Below are 17,085 nucleotides of genomic sequence, written 5' to 3'. Positions count from 1 at the left end.
AACATGCCTACGTTGGTCGCTAGATGTCTCGCGCCAGCCGGAGGACTAACTACCCCTAGAAGAGGAAAACAAAGACCTCTCTTGCCTCCAGAGAATAGACCCCAAAAGTAGGATACAAGCCCCCCACAAATAATAACGGTGAGGTAAGAGGAAATGACAAACACAGAGATGAACTAGGTTTAGCAAAGAGAGGCCCGCTTACTAATAGCAGAATGTAGTAAGATAACTTATATGGTCAACAAAAACCCTAACAAAATTCCACACTGGAGATTCAAGAACCCCCGAACCGTCTAACGGCCCGGGGGGAGAACTCCAGCCTCCCTAGAGCTTCCAGCAAGGAAAGGATACAGATAATGAACAAGCTGGACAAAAATGCAAACAAAAACAAATAGCAAAAAGCAAGAAAGCGGACTTAGCTTAATCACGCAGGAACCAGGATCAGTAGACAAGAGCACTACAGATTAGCTCTGATATCAACGTTGCCAGGCATTGAACTGAAGGTCCAGGGAGCTTATATAGCAACACCCCTGACCTAACGACCCAGGTGAGCATACAAGGGATGATAGACATACCCAGAGTAAAATCACTAGTAGCCACTAGAGGGAGCCAAAAGGTAAATTCACAACAGTACCCCCCCCTTAGTGAGGGGTCACCGAACCCTCACCAAGACCACCAGGGCGATCAGGATGAGCGGCGTGAAAGGCACGAACTAAATCGGCCGCATGCACATCAGAGGCGACCACCCAGGAATTATCCTCCTGACCATAGCCCTTCCACTTGACCAGGTACTGAAGCCTCCGCCTGGAGAGACGAGAATCTAAGATCTTCTCCACCACGTACTCCAACTCGCCCTCAACCAACACCGGAGCAGGAGGCTCAGCAGAAGGAACCACAGGCACAACGTACCGCCGCAACAAGGACCTATGAAATACGTTGTGAATGGCAAACGACACCGGAAGATCCAGGCGAAAGGACACAGGATTAAGGATCTCCAATATCCTGTAAGGACCAATGAATCGAGGCTTAAATTTGGGAGAGGAGACCTTCATAGGAACAAATCGAGAAGACAGCCATACCAAATCCCCAACACGAAGTCGGGGACCCACACCGCGGCGGCGGTTGGCAAAACGCTGAGCCTTCTCCTGTGACAACTTCAAGTTGTCCACCACATGATTCCAGATTCGCTGCAACCTATCCACCACAGAATCCACTCCAGGACAGTCAGAAGGCTCCACATGTCCCGAGGAAAAACGAGGATGGAAACCGGAGTTGCAGAAAAATGGCGAAACCAAGGTGGCAGAACTAGCCCGATTATTAAGGGCAAATTCAGCCAACGGCAAGAAGGTCACCCAATCATCCTGATCAGAAGAGACAAAACACCTCAAATACGCCTCCAGAGTCTGATTAGTTCGTTCCGTTTGTCCGTTAGTCTGTGGATGAAAAGCGGAGGAAAACGACAAATCAATGCCCATCCTACCACAAAAGGATCGCCAGAACCTGGAAACAAACTGGGATCCTCTGTCCGACACAATATTCTCAGGAATGCCGTGCAAACGAACCATGTTCTGGAAGAACACAGGAACCAGATCAGAAGAGGAAGGCAGCTTAGGCAAAGGAACCAGATGGACCATCTTGGAGAAACGATCACATATCACCCAGATGACAGACATGCCCTTAGACACCGGAAGATCCGAAATGAAATCCATAGAGATGTGTGTCCAAGGTCTCTTCGGGACAGGCAAGGGCAAGAGCAACCCGCTGGCACGAGAACAGCAAGGCTTAGCTCGAGCACAAGTACCACAGGACTGAACAAATGACCGCACATCCCTTGACAAGGAAGGCCACCAAAAGGACCTGGCCACCAGATCTCTGGTGCCAAAAATTCCCGGGTGCCCTGCCAACACTGAGGAATGAACCTCGGAAATGACTCTGCTGGTCCATTTAGCAGGCACAAACAATCTGTCAGGTGGACAAGAGTCAGGCCTACCAGCCTGAAATCTCTGCAACACACGTCGCAGATCTGGAGAAATAGCTGACAAGATAACTCCTTCCTTAAGAATACCCTCAGGTTCAGCGACTCCAGGAGCATCAGGCACAAAGCTCCTAGACAGAGCATCGGCCTTCACATTCTTAGAACCTGGTAAATACGAGACCACAAAGTCAAAACGGGAGAAAAACAATGACCAGCGGGCCTGTCTAGGATTCAGGCGTTTAGCAGACTCGAGATACATCAAATTTTTGTGATCAGTCAAGACCACCACACGATGCTTAGCACCCTCGAGCCAATGACGCCACTCCTCAAATGCCCACTTCATGGCCAACAACTCCCGATTGCCCACATCATAATTTCGCTCTGCCGGCGAAAACTTCCTAGAGAAAAAGGCACAAGGTCTCATAGTAGAGCAACCAGGGCCTCTCTGCGACAAAACGGCCCCTGCCCCAATCTCCGAAGCATCCACCTCAACCTGAAAGGGAAGTGAGACGTCAGGCTGGCACAAAACAGGCGCCGAAGTAAACCGGCGTTTCAACTCCTGGAAAGCCTCCACGGCAGCAGGAGCCCAGTTAGCTACATCAGAGCCTTTCTTGGTCATATCCGTCAGCGGTTTAACAACGCTAGAGAAATTTGCGATAAAACGACGGTAGAAGTTAGCAAAACCCAAGAACTTCTGAAGACTCTTAACTGACGAGGGTTGAGTCCAATCATGAATAGCTCGGACCTTGACTGGATCCATCTCCACAGCAGAAGGGGAAAAAATGAACCCCAAAAAGGGAACCTTCTGTACACCAAAGAGACACTTTGAGCCTTTTACAAACAAAGAATTTTCACGCAGAATCTCAAAAACCATCCTGACCTGCTCCACATGCGAGTCCCAATCATCAGAAAAAACCAGAATATCATCCAGATAAACAATCAAAAATTTATCCAGATACTTCCGGAAAATGTCATGCATGAAGGACTGAAAAACTGAAGGTGCATTAGAGAGCCCAAATGGCATCACCAAGTACTCAAAATGACCTTCGGGCGTATTGAATGCGGTTTTCCATTCATCGCCCTGCCTAATGCGCACAAGGTTGTACGCACCACGAAGGTCTATCTTGGTGAACCACTTGGCACCTTTAATCTGGGCAAACAAATCTGACAACAGCGGCAAAGGATACTGAAATTTGACAGTGATCTTATTTAAAAGCCGATAGTCAATACAAGGCCTCAAAGATCCGTCCTTTTTGGCCACAAAAAAGAATCCCGCACCAAGAGGGGAAGAAGAAGGACGGATATGCCCCTTCTCAAGAGACTCCTTGATATATGAACGCATCGCGGTATGTTCAGGTACCGACAGATTAAACAGTCTCCCCTTAGGAAACTTACTGCCAGGAATCAAATCTATTGCACAGTCACATTCCCTATGAGGAGGCAGTGCACTGGACTTAGACTCGCTGAAGACATCCTGATAATCAGACAAATACGCCGGAACTTCCGAAGGCGTAGAAGATGCAATAGACAAGGGCAGGGAATCTCCGTGAATTCCATGGCAGCCCCAGCTTGACACTGACATAGCCTTCCAGTCCAAGACTGGATTATGGGTCTGTAACCATGGCAAACCCAAAACAACCAAATCATGCATTTTATGTAGAACAAGAAAACGTATTACCTCCCGATGTTCGGGAGTCATGCACATGGTAACCTGTGTCCAAAACTGCGGTTTATTTTTTGCCAATGGCGTAGAGTCAATACCCCTAAGAGGGATAGGATTTTCCAATGGCTCAAGCACAAATCCGCAGCGCTTGGCAAATGACAGATCCATAAGGCTCAGGGCAGCACCTGAGTCCACAAACGCCATGACAGGATACGATGACAGTGAGCAAATCAAAGTTACAGATAGAATAAATTTAGGTTGCAAATTACCAATGGCGACCGGACTAACAACCTTAGTAAGACGTTTAGAGCATGCTGAGATAACATGTGTAGAATCACCACAGTAGTAACACAAGCCATTCTGGCGTCTATGAATTTTCCGCTCATTTCTAGTCAGGATTCTATCACATTGCATTAAATCAGGTGCCTGTTCAGACAACACCATGAGAGGATTTGCGGTTTTGCGCTCCCGCAACCGCCGGTCGATTTGAATAGCCAGGGCCATAGAATCATTCAGACCTGTGGGAATGGGAAAACCCACCATCACATTCTTAATGGCTTCAGAAAGGCCATTTCTAAAATTTGCAGCCAATGCACACTCGTTCCACTGGGTCAGCACGGACCATTTCCGAAATTTTTGGCAATACACTTCGGCCTCGTCCTGGCCCTGAGACATCGCCAGCAAGGCTTTTTCTGCCTGAATCTCAAGATTGGGTTCCTCATAAAGCAAACCGAGCGCCAGAAAAAACGCATCAATGTCAGCCAATGCCGGATCTCCTGGCGCCAGCGAGAAGGCCCAATCCTGAGGGTCGCCCCGTAAAAAAGAAATAACAATTTTTACTTGCTGAGCGGAGTCTCCAGATGAACAGGGTCTCAGGGACAAAAACAATTTACAATTATTCCTGAAATTTCTAAATTTAAATCGGTCTCCGGAAAATGGTTCAGGAATCGGTATCTTAGGTTCTGACATAGGATTTCTGATAACATAATCTTGTATGCCCTGCACACGAGCAGCAAGCTGGTCCACACTTGTAATCAAGGTCTGGACATTCATGTCTGCAGCAAACACAAGCCACTCAGAGTTAAAGGGGAAAAGAAAAAAAAAACGAGAGAGAGAAAAAAAAACTCAGAACTTTCTTTCTTATAATCCCGCTTCTGCAATGCATTTAACATTTAATACGGGCCTGGCAAACTGTTATGACCCCAATGGCGAGGGTCTCAGAGATATCAGCAAGTCTGTGAAGTACAAAAATCCAGCTCATAGGGCAGTGGTAACTGGGTTGACCATATATCTACTCCTAACGCCAACACTAGAAGTAGCCGGGGAACATGCCTACGTTGGTCGCTAGATGTCTCGCGCCAGCCGGAGGACTAACTACCCCTAGAAGAGGAAAACAAAGACCTCTCTTGCCTCCAGAGAATAGACCCCAAAAGTAGGATACAAGCCCCCCACAAATAATAACGGTGAGGTAAGAGGAAATGACAAACACAGAGATGAACTAGGTTTAGCAAAGAGAGGCCCGCTTACTAATAGCAGAATGTAGTAAGATAACTTATATGGTCAACAAAAACCCTAACAAAATTCCACACTGGAGATTCAAGAACCCCCGAACCGTCTAACGGCCCGGGGGGAGAACTCCAGCCTCCCTAGAGCTTCCAGCAAGGAAAGGATACAGATAATGAACAAGCTGGACAAAAATGCAAACAAAAACAAATAGCAAAAAGCAAGAAAGCGGACTTAGCTTAATCACGCAGGAACCAGGATCAGTAGACAAGAGCACTACAGATTAGCTCTGATATCAACGTTGCCAGGCATTGAACTGAAGGTCCAGGGAGCTTATATAGCAACACCCCTGACCTAACGACCCAGGTGAGCATACAAGGGATGATAGACATACCCAGAGTAAAATCACTAGTAGCCACTAGAGGGAGCCAAAAGGTAAATTCACAACAGGCTGCATTATACTGTGTATGTGTGTGTGCGGTCATGCGTGTCTGCACTATACTGTGTGTTGGGGAGCTGCACTGTACTATGTACTGGGGAGCTGCACTATACTGTGTGTTGAGGGAGCTGCACTATACTGTGTGTAGGGGAGCTGCACTGTACTGTACTGTGTTGGGGATATGCACTATACTGTGTGTAGGGGGAGCTGCACTGTACTGTGTGTGTGTGGGGAGACGCACTATACTGTGTGTGGAGGGTGGCTGCATTATACTGTGTGTGTGTGGGTAGCTGCAGTATGCTCTGAGGGGGGCTGCAGTATACTCTATGTGGGGGTTGCAGTATACTCTATGAGGGGGGCTGCAGTATGCCCTGAGGGGGGCTGCATTATACTCTATCAAGGACCATTGGGAGTGCATTATACTGTATGGGAGCTGCATTATACTGTATTGAGGATTATCTGTCCCCATCATTCTTCCTCAGCCGGTGTAAAGAAACTCGGGAACAAGCGTCAAACATCTTCAATGTTTTCGATCACACTCGTCTAATGGCCTGAACTCTGCATCTGTAAATACAGCCGAAATGTTTGTGTGATGCGGAATATGTGAACATTTGGGGTCCCACTTTAAACTTTTGCCCAGGGCCCCACTTGCTCTAAAACCGGCCCTGGCAATATGTGAGCATTTGAGGCCCCACTTTAAACTTTTGTGCAGGGCCCCACTTTGTCTAAAACTGGCAGTGGTACTCGTTGCCATCTGTTGTCAAGTCCATGAGCTGGGCATGCAGTGTGTGACTGTGCCAGGTGGACTTGTTTCCTCTTGATGTCATGTCCATGGGCTGGGCATGCAGTGTATGGCTATCTGTGTGCCAGGTGGGCATGTTGCCCTATGCTTTCACATCTATGAGCTGGGTATGCAGTGTGTGACTATCTGTATGCCAGGTGGGCTTGTTGCCCCCAGGTGTCACGTCCATGGGCTGGGCATGCAGTGTGTAGCTATCTGTGTGCCAGGTGGACTTGTTGCCCCTTGCTGTCACAGCCATGGGCTGGGCATTCAGTGTTTGACTATCTGTAGGCCAGTTGGGCTTGTTGCTCCCAGGTGTCACGTCCATGGGCTGGGCATGCAGTGTGTGGCTATCTGTGTGCCAGGTGGGCTTATAACCCCTGATGTCATGTCCATGGGCTGGGCATGCGGTGTGTGACTATCTGTATGCCAGGTGGGTTTGATGCCCTCTGCTCTTATGTCCATGGGCTGGGAATGCAGTGTGTGACTGTGCCACGTGGGCTTGATGCCCCTGCTGTCACGTCCATGGGCTGGAAATGCAGTGTGTGACCGTGCCACGTGGGCTTGTTGCCCCCTGCTGTCATGTTCATGGGATGGACATGCAGTGTGTGGCTGTGTACCAGGGCTTGCTGCCCTCTGCTGTCACGTCCATGGGCTAGGCATGCAGTTTGTGGCTATCTGTGTGCCAGGTGGGCTTGTTGCCCCTGCTGTCACGTCCATGGGCTGGGCATGCAGTTTGTCGCTATCTGTGTGCCAGGGCTTGTTGCCCTCTGCTGTCACATCCATGGGTGGCATGCAGTGTGTGGCTATCTGTGTGCCAGGGCTTGTTGCCCCTGCTGTCACGTCCATGGGTGGCATGCAGTGTGTGGCTGTGTGCCAGGGCTTGTTGCCCCTGCTGTCACGTCCATGGGTGGCATGCAGTGTGTGGCTATCTGTGTGCCAGGGCTTGTTGCCCCTGCTGTCACGTCCATGGGTGGCATGCAGTGTGTGGCTATCTGTGTGCCAGGGCTCGTTGCCCCTGCTGTCACGTCCATGGGTGGCATGCAGTGTGTGGCTATCTGTGTGCCAGGGCTCGTTGCCCCTGCTGTCACGTCCATGGGTGGCATGCAGTGTGTGGCTATCTGTGTGCCAGGGCTCGTTGCCCCTGCTGTCACGTCCATGGGTGGCATGCAGTGTGTGGCTATCTGTGTGCCAGGGCTCGTTGCCCCTGCTGTCACGTCCATGGGTGGCATGCAGTGTGTGGCTATCTGTGTGCCAGGGCTCGTTGCCCCTGCTGTCACGTCCATGGGTGGCATGCAGTGTGTGGCTATGACGAGCCCCGCTCACTATACTGACGCGCCGCCGGCAGCAGCCTAGTCCTGCGGGGACACCGAGAGCCGGCAGAGCTGAAACGCATATCGCTCTGTGCGCTGATTGGCTGAGAGCAGTGCGCCTGAGCCAATGAGCAGCCGGGAGCGCTCTTGTCACGTTAGCTGTGTGTAGCGCTGGCTGCAGTCTCAGAGCAGACAGCAGTCAGTGAGGAGTGAGCGCACCTACAGGCGGTCAGTGAGGAGTGAGCGCACCTACAGGCGGTCAGTGAGGAGTGAGCGCACCTACAGGCGGGTGCCGGTGACTGGAGGAGGCTGCGAGCTTTATCAATGTGCTTGTGTGACAGGAGTCTCCGTACATTGCACAGGACACTGCCGGGGCCGTGCTGCACTCACTGAATGGTAGGTCACTGCTTGCTAACCTGGTGTTTGTTGTGTCGCTGGGTGCATTCTCCTCAGTATTGCGCTGGGTGCATTCTCCTCAGTATTGCGCTGGGTGCATTCTCCTCAGTATTGCGCTGGGTGCATTCTCCTCAGTATTGCGCTGGGTGCATTCTCCTCAGTATTGCGCTGGGTGCATTCTCCTCAGTATTGCGCTGGGTGCATTCTCCTCAGTATTGCGCTGGGTGCATTCTCCTCAGTATTGCGCTGGGTGCATTCTCCTCAGTATTGCGCTGGGTGCATTCTCCTCAGTATTGCGCTGGGTGCATTCTCCTCAGTATTGCGCTGGGTGCATTCTCCTCAGTATTGCGCTGGGTGCATTCTCCTCAGTATTGCGCTGGGTGCATTCTCCTCAGTATTGCGCTGGGTGCATTCTCCTCAGTATTGCGCTGGAGCGCGTCTGTGCAGTGTCCTGGCGGCGGGAGGGGGATGTGCTGAGGAATGTCCGCCACCCGGAGCTCTGTCACCTAGAAATTCCTTAGAGACGTAATTAGTTTAACGGGACGGGCGGCTCGGAGCAGACCCTCACTCACTTCGGGCACCAGTTGCTGCGTTAACCCTTCACTCCGAGGAGTCCCGCTGCTCACTGCTCTGCAGCGCCCCCTGCCGGCCCTGTGTGGCTACAGCGCTTGTTCAGGGGATGTTCGCTGGGAGTTGTGGCTCCTCTGCGCTCTAACAATGAGGTTATTAGCCTCCTGCAGTCATTAAGCGGATAGTTTATGGCCATCGGTGCAGAGACGACTGTTCCCCGGAGTGTGGCCGCCTCATCTGGCGCCGGCTAGTGTTAGCCATGTAATGGAGCTGCTGATCTTCCTGGCACCCCCTTAGGGAGTTGGGGGGATGCGACTGATGGCTAAATCACATGTCTTCTAAATAAGCATCATGGGTTCAAGGCCAGAGAATGCGGACTGGTGTTATTGCGTCTGTCATAGTCGTGTGCTAGGAGGTGAAAACACTCCGAAATTAATGTAATCCCATGTATTGGAAATGTGTCAGAATGAATGAGCTGGAAAATCCTCTCTTGTTGGAAACTCTTTTCCCTGAGGGGATGTAAAGTAGGCTTAAGCTAGAACGCTTCTACTAATGCTGGGCCTGCGAGCCCCTCTATCCTGTGTATTGCTGGAGAGTAAAAGCAGATGTGGAGACCCTAGAAACGCCAGCCTCAGCTGGGATGCGAGCTGTGGCATGTAATGGCGAGGCAGCAGCGACACATCAGGCTTCACTAGCTGTCCTAGTGTTAGATGCCCACCAGACAGGCCACTGTGACTGGAAAGTGACGCTGGCATCGGTGGGAGAGCATTTCAAGGCTCTATGTGATGCGAAGGACAAAGTATGATCACTTGGTATTACTCATAAAAGTGAGAATTGCTGATTTTGATCATATTGGGATGAATTGAAAATTATACCCATTGCTAGCCAGCCTTCCAAAAACTGTGCCCTCTCGCATCATGTATCTTATTTTGGCTGTTGGTTGAGTCTACAAGCCTTACGTGCCTGATATGGCACCTTGGGAATCTGACTCTGGTTGCCGTTCTTCCTGATGTTCCAGCTGCTGGACTAATCGTTGGTGCAAATTCTTGGACTTTTTCCGGCAATGCTTATCGAACGTGTCGGCCAACTCATGATTTCCACTAGTCAAATGCTTTCAGTCCTGGATTTGGCATCTCATAGTAGAAAGCTGTGCAGTATAAAACTAGCATTAGGCTGGAAAAACAGTTTTTTGTTGTTGCAGTTTTTTAGCCAAATGGATAGAGGGAAAAGTATGAAGAAAAGATTGTTGTTTCTTCTCTTTTTGTATTCACATCTGGCTCTAAAACCTGTATATATGATTCCAGTCTTATTCTGGATAAGGCTATGGTGAGAAATTCCAGCATCCTTCAATTAAATATAACTATCTAATCTACTTCTAATGTTTAGTTAAAGTGCAGGCATTTTTCTGTATAGTCTGGCCTCTCAGTGGGGATAATGCATTTTAATTCATTTATTGATTCTCACTTAGTGCTAGTGAAGTCTTGGAACAACATGATTGATTAGAAGCCAGAGAAGTGAGAAGGGGCTGGGGGGGGGGGGGGGGGGATGTGAGCCATTCTCGGAATATAAGCACTCTACATCTAAAGCTGTAGAAGATGTCTCTTCCCTCATTTGTGCTTGCTAGTAGATTGCACATGGTACTCTGGATACATGTGGGCACACTTACCACTCCCTAATGGTACATATATACTGGTCTGATTTCTAAATAGACTTTATTTGTACTTTTCTATGTGTATACATGACCTGAGTGTGGTTTAGTGCAGAGCGCTTCCATCTGTCTCTTTAGCAGGCCAACAAGGGTGTGAGTTTCAGAGTGTTTGCCCAAATGTGACTCCAGATGTGGGAATTGAGCTCTTCTCTGTCACTTTGGTGACAACTGGTCCTATCCCAATAAGTTTTTGCTTTCACTATTTTCTTTAACTAGGTGTCAAAGTTTCAGCTCCGTGCCATTGTAAGAAATTATACTAGCCCCCTGGGAGAGTTCAAACCCCTATAGGTATCTCTATTACATATAGTCAGACACTTCTATTCTAAATTGTCACTTAGATGGAAACTTTAGGAAACCTGACTTTTTTCATGCTTTCTTCCTGGGGATTCTACAACTTGTATAGGTTTGGAAGAGAGAGATGATGCAGTGTTTGAGGAATCTTCTATGTTAAGCAATATTTACTCTTGCTGGAGGTATTAAAGATGGACCATTTATCATCCTGTCAAGCAGAGTTCAGCTTAGTTTGACTTCAATGTTCAATAGGTATTCTGGTGGCTTTCTTTGCCTGTGGATAGAGATCTATCATTATACCTTTTGCTGGGGGTCTAATGGAAGGGGAAGAAGAGGATGTGGGTGATGCTACAGTAATTCTCCATGCAATCAGGCCTAGAGCCAGGAAATACTAGAAGGGTTTTCCTGATAGGGAGGGAGGCTGGTAGATCTAACCTCAACAAGGTCTGAGACAGAAGTTTGAGTCAGCATTAAATATCTTTATAACATAGAAATCATGTTCTGTTTCTTTTGTTTTTGTTTTTTTTTATTTGATGTTTTTGTGGAGAACAGAACAGTGGAAATGTCTGGGCAGCATCACAATGAGATCAGGATTTTTTTCTGTATTTTTCAATGTCTGTTACTTGGGTTGAACCAAGTGGCATTTCAGAGACCCTGTTCAGGGGGGAAAAAGGCAATTTATATAGCTCAAGTGACAGATGCAATCTGTTCTGCCACAGAAGGCCCAGACAAGGAGAACAGTCTATCATGTTTTATAATCTGATGTATAGGGAGTTGTGGTTTGTCCGCTTTATAATAGGGATTGGTATGAGTCTTTATGAATAAGCAAAAAAAAATGCATATTGTGTGTGGTTAATAGTTAAACCATTAAGATTGGAGGCAGATGTGTGCCTTAAAAAAAAAAAAAAAAAAAAGCTGTTCTCAACAATATCCCACAAGGGAACTGGGCAGAGAAGTAAACCTTCATTAGTCTGTGACTTCTGTACTCTTTGGGTCTGTGTTAGTAGCAAAGGTAATTATTTATGCCAAATTCCCTAGTAGCAGCCAGAGTAGTCTTTCTAATGAAGAGGAATTTTCAGGTCTCTTATTTTTGCTTTGCTGGGTTTGTTGATATTTGCTACTTGCATTGAAAAGTAACTTGTGGATGTACATTGCTCAAAAAATAAATGAAACACTAAAATCCCACATCCTAGATATCACTGAATGAAATATAAGTTGCAAATCTTTATTACATAGTGGAATGCGTTAAGAATAAAACATAAAAATGATCAATATAAATAAAAATTTATATCCCATGGAGGTCTGCGTTTGTAATGATGCTCAAAATCAAAGTGGAAAGTGAAATTACAGGCTGGTCCAACTTCAGTGGAAATGACTCAAAACAAGGAAATAATGCTCAGTAGTGTGTGTGGCCTCCACGTGCCTGTATGATCTCCCTACAACATCTAGGCATGCTCCTGATGAGGCGGCAGATGCGGATGGTCTCCTCAGGGATCTCCTCCCAGACCTGAATTAAAGCATCAGTCAACTCCTGGATAGTCTGTAATGCAACGTGATGTTGGTAGATGGAACGAGACATGATGTCCCAGATGTACTCGATTGGATTGAGACTGAGGAATGGGCAGGCCAGTCCATAGCATCAATGCCTTCATCAAACAGTAACTTCTGCCACATGACACACTTCTGCCACATGAGGGTTAGCATTGTCATGCATCAGAAGGAACCGAGAGCCAATCGCACCAGCATATGGTCTCACAATGTGTCTGAGGATCTCATCCCAGTACTTAATGGCAGTCAGGGTACCTCCGGCTGGCACATTGAGGGCTTGAGGCCCTCCAAAGAAATGCTTCCCCATACTATTACTGACCCATTGCCAGCTGGTCGTGCTGGAGGATGTTGCAGGCAGCAGTATGTTCTCCACGGCATCTCCAAACTCTGTCACATGTGCTCAGTGTGTACCTGCCCTCATCCGTGAAGAGCACAGTCCGCCAATGTCAAATCTGAGAAATTTGGTGTTCTCTGACAAATGCCAATCACCCTGCACAGCGTTGGGCTGTAAGCACAGCACCCACTTGTGGACGTCAGGCCCTCATACCACACTCATGGAGTCTGTTTCTGACAGTTTGAGCAGACACATGGATGTTAATGGCTTGCTGCAGGTCATTTTGCAAGGCTCTGGCATTGCTCCTCCTGTTCCTCCTTACACAAAGAAGAAGGTAGCAGTCTTGCTGCTGGGTTGTTTCCCCCTGTACGTCTCCATGTACTGGCCTGTCTAGTTGTATCCGCTCCATGCTCTGGACACTATGCTAATAGACACAGCTACTCTTCTTGCCACAGCTCGCATTGATGTGCCATCCTTGATGAGCGACACTACCTGAGCAACTTCTGTGGGTTGTAAACGTCACCTCATGTACAGCACCTTTTTAGTGGTGAGAGCAATGACTAAATGCAAAAGTGACCAAAACAGCCAAACAGAATGAGAACAGAGAAATGGTCTGTGGTCACTCCCTGCAGAACCACCCCTTTTATAGGGGGTTGTTTTCTAATTGTCTTTCATTTCTGGATATTCCATTCACACAAGAGCAGGAGAAATTGATTCACAATCGGTGTTGCTTGATAACTAAACTGGTTGATTTCACAGAAGTGTGATTGACTTGGCGTTACATTGTGTTATTTGAGTGTTCCCTTCATTATTTTGAGCAGTATATGTTTTATGGATCTGGTGTCCAGTACAGTTGAATTTCATGTTAAAATAAGGAGAACACATACCTCGCAGCTAATGCCATCCTAGCTATGATAAGGACAGCAAATTGAAGGCTTTTCCTGATAAGTTATTTACATTATGCATTCTTTACTCCAATGTACAAAGCGCTAAAATGCACTTCTTCGATTGAGTAATGGTGACCAACAGACATGAATAAACCTGCAAGCTGCCATATAACCAGCAATACGCCAGTAGCATCTCGATTGTGTACTCATATGGATCTAGAACTAACTGACATAATGATTGACTGACAGACCTTAACCGTTTATTTTGAACATGATTTCCTTAAAGGGATTGTCCAGCTTTCATACTGTTATAAATATAATTGAGTTGAACAAAAAGATTTGCAATTATTACCACTGCTAGCATGTCGGACAAGAGCCCTGTAAATCTGCTCTTATTTTCTGGCATCCCCAAATCTTTTTGCTCTGCTCTAGTAGTGCAAGAAGCTCTACACGCAGCCTCTAAAACCTATTTCTCTAGTGCAGCCACTTTGATGCTTTCCACTAGAACAGAAAGTAATGACTTTCCATTGAGACTTGGCTGGCTGCAAGGATCAGGTGACTTGAACGGGATGACACTCAAAACCACAGGAGTGGCCTAGGCTCAAGTGGTGGGGCTTAAAATAAGCTTTACTCTAATAGTCTCTATCATATACCCTGCCACCAAATGCGATAACATGAGAATATATTTACAATATATATTCTATATCCTTCCTAAAATTACATTACTGACGGGTGAATGACTATTAGTTTTATTATAGGACATTTAGAGTTTGAGGATCATTTTAAAAGTTGTTTAGCAGCCTTGCATATTTAACTTAATGACCCATTGCTTTTGTCCAACCCATTGCTCAAAATCATATAGCGGCCCACCATTAAAGGCCTATACAGTCATGTGCTATGTGTTTATCGTGCTAAAATCATTGAGCTTGCTCCTGTGTGATTATAATCTCTGCCGTGTCTTCTGCATCATTAACACCTGTATGGTTCAAGAGCAAATCCTTTCCAGCTAGCAAGGTTTAGTATTATATTAAGCCAGATGTGCCGCCTGGTTTTAGCCTTAAGTTGTAGATATATTTAAAAAAAAGAAAAATCCCAAATTGATTTTGCTGTTGAACATTTTATAGTAGATTAACATGTGTTGGATTTGCCTGAAAAGTCTGACACCTGCTTACTATCTACAGCAGAAAACCAATGCTGACATCCGAGCATTTTTCCTATTTTTCCTGTGGTTGTGCAGTTTGATGTGCTGCACATCGACATGTGGATGAGCCCATTCATTCTAATAGACTTTCTAGGTAGCTTGTTCTGCCCCCCCCCCCCCCCCCCCTTTGTTCCCCATGCATGTAAATAAGGTAATAGAACAAGGTTTTTATATAATGGATGCAAAATGTTGGTGGAACTGGTGTAGATTAAGATGTTGATTCTGTATCAACACATTCATGGATGTTATCAAAGACAATAAATGATGTGTAGAATTCTAAACATGTTTGATCGTTTACTAAACTCAGGGCCAGTTTTGTGAGTGTAACAAGGGGCTCATTTTTACAGATGTTTGTCCCAGTCCAATCTAATGACCTGAAATGACTTCTTCTTCTAATATGATGTCAGTGCCAGGGTATACAGAAAAAAACTTAACCCTTTTTGCTCTTGCATGAAAATGGTGCCTTGATGAAAGTGTGACTCGCCTTGTCATATGATTACCTATATGGCAGCGTGGTGGCTCAGTGGATAGCACTGCAGCCTTGCAGCGCTGGGGTCCTGGGTTCAAACCCCACCAAGGACAACATCTGCAAAGAGTATGTATGTTCTCCCCCGTGTTTGCGTGGGTTTCCTCCGGGTACTCCGGTTTCTTCCACATTCCAAAGACATACAGATAGGGAATTTAGATTGTGAGCCCCATCGGGGACAGCGATGATAATGTGTGCAAACTGTAAAGCGCTGCGGAATATGTTAGCGCTATATAATAATAAAGATTATTTATAGAACAGTAGGTTGCAATTGCAAAACCTATAGGTTTTGTGTACTTCTCACAGGTAACTATTTATGGGTAGATTAATTAGAATGTTGTATGTATGTACAGTACAGAGCAAAAGCTATGCTACAATATATACAGTACAGACCAAAAGTTTAGACACGCCTTCTCATTTAAAGATATTTCTGTACTTTCATGACTATGAAAATTGTACATTCACACTGAAGGCATCAAAACTATGAATTAACACATGTGGAATTATATACTTAACAAAGAAGTGTGAAACAACTGAAAATATGTCTTATATTCTAGGTTCTTCAAAGTAGCCACCTTTTGTTTTGATGACTGCTTTGCACACTCTTGGCATTCTCTTCATGAGCTTCAAGAGGTAGTGACTGGAAATGGTTTTCACTTCACAGGTGTGCCCTGTCAGGTTTAATAAGTGGGATTTCTTGCCTTATAAATGGGGTTGGGACTATCAGTTGTGTTGAGCAGAAGTCTGGTGGATACACAGCTGATAGTCCTACTGAATAGACTTTTAGAATTTGTATTATGGCAAGAAAAAAGCAGCTAAGTAAAGAAAAACGAGTGGCCATCATTACTTTAAGAAATGAAGGTCAGTCAGTCCGAAAAATTGGGAAAACTTTGAAAGTGTCCCCAAGTGCAGTGGCAAAAACCATCAAGCGCTACAAAGAAACTGGCTCATATGAGGACCGCCCCAGGAAAGGAAGACCAAGAGTTACCTCTGCTTCTCAGGATAAGTTTATCAGAGTCACCAGCCTCAGAAATCGCAGGTTAACAGCAGCTCAGATTAGAGACCAGTTCAATGCCACACAGAGCTCTAACAGCAGACACATCTCTACAGCAACTGTTAACAGGAGACTTTGTGCAGCAGGCCTTCATGGTAAAATAGCTGCTAGGAAACCACTGCTAAGGACAGGCAACAAGCAGAAGAGACTTGTTTGGGCTAAAGAACACAATGAATGGACATTAGACCAGTGGAAATCTGTGCTTTGGTCTGATGAGTCCAAATTTGAGATCTTTGGTTCCAACCACCGTGTCTTTGTGTAACGCGGAAAAGGTGAACGGATGGACTGTACATGCCTGGTTCCCACCGTGAAACCTGGAGGAGGAGGTGTGATGGTGTGGGGGTGCTTTGCTGGTGACACTTAGGCATTTATTCAAAATTGAAGGCATACTGAACCAGCATGGCTACCACAGCATCTTGCAGCAGCATGCTATTCCATCCTCTTTGCGTTTAGTTGGACCATCATTTATAAGTATATAATTCCACATGTGTTAATTCATAGTTTTGATGCCTTCAGTGTGAATGTACAATTTTCATAGTCATGAAAATACAGAAAAATCTTTAAATGAGAAGGTGTGTCCAAACTTTTGGTCTGTACTGTACATAATGAAAATCAAGGAAAACTGCAGCACTGCCTAAATGGGTGCAAATGTCCTCCAAGGATATTGGAAGAATGTTCTATCAAAAATATAAAAATCCAAAATAGTGAAAAAGTAAGGATCCTTTACTCACAAACATCAGCTATGTTTTCAGCTCTCGGTGGCACTTGAGATTCGCTCCATAGAGAGAGCTAAAGCTTAGCTGGTGTTGGTAAGTAAAGGATTCTTACTCCTTCACTATTTTGGATGTGTAGCCTCCTTTTTTGGATTATATGTTATGTTATATTGTATTATATTTATT

General features: G+C 46.2%; 1 protein-coding gene across 1 annotated transcript in view; it reads left to right on the top strand.

Annotated features, from left to right (window-relative positions):
- The first annotated feature begins 7,850 nt into the window (after window positions 1-7,850).
- Window positions 7,851-17,085, top strand: part of PRICKLE1 (prickle planar cell polarity protein 1) — a 95,286-nt gene continuing 86,051 nt past the window's right edge. Inside the window, exon 1 of the mRNA XM_077265123.1 lies at window positions 7,851-8,067. The gene's annotated coding sequence lies outside the window, so the exon portion shown is untranslated. The remainder of the gene's footprint in view (window positions 8,068-17,085) is intronic.

Source organism: Ranitomeya variabilis, chromosome 5 (genome assembly GCF_051348905.1).
Source record: "Ranitomeya variabilis isolate aRanVar5 chromosome 5, aRanVar5.hap1, whole genome shotgun sequence".
Classification (NCBI taxonomy): Eukaryota; Metazoa; Chordata; class Amphibia; order Anura; family Dendrobatidae; genus Ranitomeya; species Ranitomeya variabilis.
Note: the sequence above shows the minus strand (reverse complement) of the source record. Positions and strands in the feature narration are given on the sequence as shown.